This window comes from Strongylocentrotus purpuratus, unplaced genomic scaffold (assembly GCF_000002235.5).
Source record: "Strongylocentrotus purpuratus isolate Spur 01 unplaced genomic scaffold, Spur_5.0 spur5_scaffold_17, whole genome shotgun sequence".
NCBI lineage: Eukaryota > Metazoa > Echinodermata > Echinoidea > Camarodonta > Strongylocentrotidae > Strongylocentrotus > Strongylocentrotus purpuratus.
In genome coordinates, this window is record NW_022145602.1 from 228322 (window position 1) to 234973 (window position 6652).

Genomic DNA, 6652 nt, shown 5'->3' on the forward strand with positions numbered 1-6652 from the left:
AGCTGTTGTTCAATGGGGGTTATTTACACCAACTGGGTTGTTTAAAGAAAGTTGTTTAAAAAGGAGCTGTTGTTCAGTGGGGGTTGTTTACTCCAAAAGGGTTGTATAATGGGGTATAATTTGGGTTTGATACTCTGAATAAGTGCACCACTACTTCTGGGTCTCTATATTATAGGTATATGAAGACTAACAATATGGTAGGGTAATTCTGCAATTCATGAATTAGCGCCAAAACAGTGCCCATTTTGCATGAGCGCACATGCACGCACGTATAAACTGCATATCTAGGGATGCATGCAATCTCTATGGCAAGGAATTTAGCACACGATCTATAACCGAGTGCGCGATCAGTGCCGCACTGCATGACGCGACGATTTTAAGTCTACATATATTCTGACGTTTGCGTACAGATACTGAAAATTTTAACTGTGAACTTACGCTATAAGTTAAAAACTTCAAATTAGTTAATAGAAAAGTGATTTCAATGAAGCCACTGAATCCCTGCAGTCACTTAGAAGTCGGTAGCTTGGTCGGGTTGGTCGGCCATGATGTGTGTTGTGTTGTGGGTTGGAAAGTAATAACTATTAAGCTAAATAAATGTAATAGTTTAGAGACAAACAAAATGGAGCCTGCAGAAACACGTGTGGTTGCTTTGGTAGTTTAATCCAGACTCAATATCCCTGTGCTTTTACATATGTATCAATCTGTGTAGTCAACAGGAGACCCTTGCATACACTTGCATTGTGTGTATGCATCTAATATGAATAACAATGAGCTGTGCCTGAACAGCTGCACTACATTTCTAAGTGGCATGTTAATTTCAATTGCATGTTAGTTTCAAGGAACCTGTTTCTAAACATAACAATGTGAAATAAAGCTTTTAGCCAACGGGCACTTTACTGGCACGAGACACATGACGTCATATGTAAACAACACTGTCTAAAACTAAAAGCTCTCGTATAGTAAATATAGCAGTCATTAAATTTTATACAGCGAATGTTTAACAAAACTACTTTCGTTTTGAGCAACGTTGTTTACAATTTGTTCAACTGTTGTTTAAGATAGTGTACTACTGTAAGTGAACATCACTTTTTTAAACAGCATTTTTACCGTGTACTCTAGCTTTCTTTTCATCTCTCTGTCTCAGTCTCAGTCTCTGTCTCTCTCGAATTAGCTCTCTGTTCCAACTCTCAGTCTCACTCTCTACCTTTGCTCTGGTCAAGCCTGCATGGACTCTCACACTCAGTCTCTCCCTCTATTTCTAACAGTAATTTAACAAGATAGAATGAGCTAGTATTAGACCTAAGTTAGGCCTAGATCTAGTATTGTTCACAATGTTTTGCAGACACAAACACTATCAGTCTGTCACTGAACTGAGTGTGATTGTGAACAGCCACACAAAGACTTGGATCTACTTGTCATAATGTTAATGTTAGATCTAGATCTACATCTAAATGGTCCAAGAGCAAACTCCCTTTTTTTAAATAGATCTAGATCTAGATCTAGATCTAGTCAGTAGACTAAACAGGTTGAGCGGCGTCTAAAAAAAATCTTTAAATTAAAGTTGATTGATTGATTTTTATTCGACAAGCTTCCAATATACAACAATATACAATAATAACAGATCAAAAATAAGTCAGCTTGAACAGGATAACCCACGAAAGCTCGAGAGCTTATTTCCAGTGGGGTCCCTTACAGACATGTATACAATTAATAAATTAAAATAGTAATATTTACAGACAGATAAGAAAATTAAAAGAACTACTTATTAAAGATAATAATAACAACATTAAACTGATGATAGAAATGATATTAAGTACAAGAAGAAAAAGAAGAAGGAGAAGAAGAAAAAGAGGAGAAGGAAGAAGAGGAAAATAATGATGAATTTGTAGAATTTCTATAACGTACGAAAACATAAGTATATACAACATGAAAAAGTATGAACCGACAGAAGAATAACAATTTCAATCATATAACATGTCATTCACTTCTCTTCTCTGACTGTCAAGTATTAGGTATTCCTTTAATTTCCTCTTAAAATGATCATAGTTTCCTATTTCTTTTACACCATTGGGAAGGGAATTCCAATGTTTTATGGCATTGTAATAAAACGAATTTCCAATACTACCTACTCTTTCTGGTAAGTTAAAGTTGAATCGTCTATTTCTTGTATTATAATCATGTACGTCAGTAACAAGATCGAAGTTGGATCGAATATAATGATTCGCCCTAGTATGATATATTTTATGCACGTGATGCAATGCGAGTTGTTTTGATCTTTGGTCGACTTCAAGAAAACCAGCTTTAGAAAGTTCGCTATAGCCAACATGAGTTCTTGGACCAGAACAGTTGATAAATCTCACCATTTTGTTCTGTATAATCTTCAACTTCTTTTGATCTGACTTGTTTATGTTACTGTACCATGCAGGGTTAGCATAGTCAAATAAACATTGAATAAGAGCAAAACAGAGTGTACGTCTTGCTTTTAAATCCATACAACTTTGATATCTGTACAAAAATTTCAGACGAGAATTTGCTTTTTTTACAACTGATTCTACTAAAGATGAAAATGAAATTGCGCTAGCCAACTCAATGCCTAAATACTTCACAGACTCTTTTCTCTTGATTGCTTGATTATTGTGTGTCACTTTGAATTCAAATGACTTTTTAGAACTACTTTTAGAACAAAATAAAATGCTTTCTGTTTTTCCCAAGTGTAAAGAAAGCTTATTATCAGTCATCCAATCGACACACGTAGACAGCTGTTCACTGAGCTTTTCCTCAATATATTTAGGATCAGGATTTGAATAGAGTAGTACGCTGTCATCTGCGTACAATAATAGTTTGAAGTCTTTTATACAAATACACATATCATTTATATAACTTGAAAATAGAATTGGGCCTAAAATACTTCCCTGAGGAACACCGCATGTTATAGGCATTAGTTTGGAACGAATATCATGAATGGCCACTACTTGGTGCCGATTAGATAAGTAGGATCTGAACCAATCTAAACTTGCCTTATCAAAACCCATTAGTTGTAACTTCTTCAATAAGACGCAATGATTAACTGTATCAAAAGCTTTTTGCAGATCAAGGAGCACCATACCAACAAAGCGTCCTTGGGAAGTTTCTCTCCTCAAATAATCAGTCAAATGCATTAGACATGTTTCAGTCGAATAATCATGTCGAAAACCAGATTGAAATTCATAAATTATTTCATTTTCTTTGAAGTATCTTTCAATTTGAACACAGACCGATTTTTCTAGAATCTTTGATGCTACGCTTAAAACACTAATAGGTCTATAGTTGCTAACATCAGTTTTATCTTTCTTTTTATAAAGTGGAGTCACTTTTGCTATTTTCATATCTTCTGGAAAAGTACTCGTCAAGATAGATAGGTTCATTAAGTAACTTAGAGGCTTAAATAAAACCTTCGCACCATCTTTTAGAAATTTAGCTGGAATCAAGTCTAACCCAGTACTTTTTGATACATTCAACTTACGTAACTCTTTGAAAACAAATTGTTCACTGATTGGTAATAACTCGAAGCTGTTTTCACGTACACCTTTTCTTTCGTAAAAGTCACGAATACAATCATTGTCTGCGCTGAAAAAGTCTTTGGAAGGGGGGAGTTTGTCTACTAATTTGGCAGCCACATTTGTGAAATGAGAATTGAATTCATCAGCGATGGCCATCTTATCATGACATAATTCCCCATCAATTTTAATGACAGATTCTTGTTCTTTTCGCTTCTTATTTTTCAATCCTAAGCTTTTTAGATTCTGCCAAAGTTTTTTCGAATCTTGTTTATTTTCTTCTATCTTGTTTTGTAAGTAATCGAGTTTAGCCTTTTTCACCTCTCTTTGGACCATATTTCTTAATACTCTGTATCTTTTATAGAGCTTCTCATCTTTTGCTCTTTTCCTCCATTTTTTGTATACTATATTTCTCTCTTGAATTAGGGAAAGAATATCTTTAGTCACCCAAGTTTCTGATCTTTGTTTTATTCTTATCCGTTTCAGTGGCGCTATCATATTCAAATTTGAGATAAAAACATGTTGAAATATTGACCATGCCTCATTTACATCTGTACAGTCAGTTATTCGTGACCAATCAACAACAGATAGTTGAAGATTGAAAGACTCTTCTGTATATTTTTTCATGGATCTGATATCATTAGTCCTGTGATGACCTATAGCCAGTCTAACATTTTTCCGTGTACAGAAAGTAAAATAATGGTCGCTAATACCTAGATCAATGACACCACTTTGACTTATTTTATTTTCTTTGGTACAACCAACATGATCCAATAGAGAAGAACATGTAGGTGTAACGCGTGTTGCCTCTTTAATGAGTTGACTAAACCCATGAAGACTCAACAAGTCAATATATTTTTTAGCCAGTGGCGATTTGCGAAGAAGACAAATATTCATGTCTCCTAAAAGAATTATTTCGTCATCCTTCTTTAATGTATCAAGAATATTGGACAATTTCTCGATAAACAAATTGTTTTTCGGAGGTCGATACAGAACACCAACAACAATTGGTTTTGATCTTGGTATAAGCAAATTTATCCACAGGGATTCCGTATCTCCAGTACTTATAGCATCCATAATATTAAATGCAATATCATTTCTGATATAGAAACATACACCACCTCCAGAGCCAGAGGATCGATCATGGCGTATGATTTTATATCCGTCTATTTCAATTTCTTCATCATTTATGGAATTGTTTAACCATGTTTCAGTGAAAGCAATAATAGACAGCCTTTTTCTTTTAAAAAGAATTCTAAGTTCCGATATCTTGTTTAGAATAGACCTAACATTAAGGTGTAAAAAATGAAGACCTTTAACTTTAAACTTTTCTTCAAATTCTTGATAAAGAGAAGTGTTTTCATCTCTGAGGTTTGGCTGAATTACTCTTGCTATCGCTTGCTTTTCAGGTGTAACGCGCGTTATCTTAAAATAGTTTTCTTTTAGTCTATCCTCGTTTTGGCTTTCTTTCTCTAAACAATCGTCGTTAAATAATGAGTCACAAAAAGATGGCAGACAACATGTTAAACAATTCCACTTCTCATCAGGGCATTCATAATATAACCTGCGGTACTCTGAAAAACTGATAGCTTGACAATTAGTGTGAAACCATTTTTTACAATAAGAACACAGAAGGCCGTGTTGATTACATTTGACTGGCTTATCACAGTTCCCACAAGGGAACTTATATTTTCGACCGTCAACTATAATTTTCGGATCATCACTAGATTTTGTCAAACTTTCACTTAACTCAATACCCTTCTTACAAATTGAAGATATTTCGCCCAGTCTTTCATGTCCACCTTGGATGGTCTGAAGGCTGGTTTCAGTCGTGACCTCTGTTTGACTGCACTGTGTAAAAACACAAACCTTTAAACTATGCCTCCAAAAGAACCGTCCATCAATTTAAAATGCACATGAAACCCCCTCTAGACGTTAGTGCTTCAAAAGCGATGTCTGGACACCAATTCTGAGATTCTGAGATTCTGAGGTTAGTGCCATGCCCACGACACGACTTATGGTAATGGCAGTGCAATGCATGCAATGAATGAATGACAATTGTCAATGCAATAATGGGATTAATTTTGGTCGACAAACGAACGAATTAACAAGTCTCACTTGGCCTTCCCCCTTCCCATCCCACCATAAAAAGGAGAAAACTTATTTCAAGATGTTCTAAACGGTACTTACCCCATCAATTAATCAAGTACCAGAGAAGTGCGTCTGAGATTTACTAATATAACTTTAAAAGTAAAGCTATGAGCTGCAAGATTACATCAACGACACCATTTTCTCATTTACGTGATCGCTTTAATATCGTGATTTTTGTTGTGATCGATACCGGACGCGCAATCAATAGGCGCGCGTGTGCGGCGCGCGCGCGTACTTGTATAATTATGCAAGGCAAACAGAGCCCTTTGGCTTTGTGGACGAGTTTCATTGCATGCCCTGCTTTTCGTTCAGACAGAAATATGTTCATCGAAAGACCGAATTCTGTAATAATAAAATGTTTCGTTTCCATTAATTTAGGTATGGGTACATACAATGTTATGAGTTCATTATTATCTTCATGTTTCACTTTTTTTTTCTAACTGTACATCAAATTAATAACAGCTGGGCTCGGCTGGCTCGAGCCCCCCCCCCCCCTCCCCCACTTTTTTTGAAAAAGTATGTTAAAGAGAAATAGAAAGAAAGTAAGAAAGGCGCTAAAACTTTAATGGTTAAATTGTACAAATCACATTTAATGGCGATCCTGGAAAAGAAAACTTGCATTGAAACGTTAATACTGAAGTCTGACACCTAAAACACGTTTTGTAAAACATTTTTTTTTCTTCAATCTTTTAAAAAAAATCTCCTTTTTTTAAAACTTGAAACATTTGTTTATCTTCAAAAGTGTTTGAATGGATTAGTTGGGTCGGATTTCTATTTCATGTCATTATACGCGTATACATATAAAATAATGAGAGAAAGAATTTCTAATTTAATCGGAATTTCGACCTCTTCCTTTCATTTTTCTGCTTCTATTAAAACCAGCTTTATTTCACGGTGGACTTCTTCTTTGATGTTTTAACGTCCGCAAGACCTTTTGCGAACCTCTTGATCACACTAAGGCA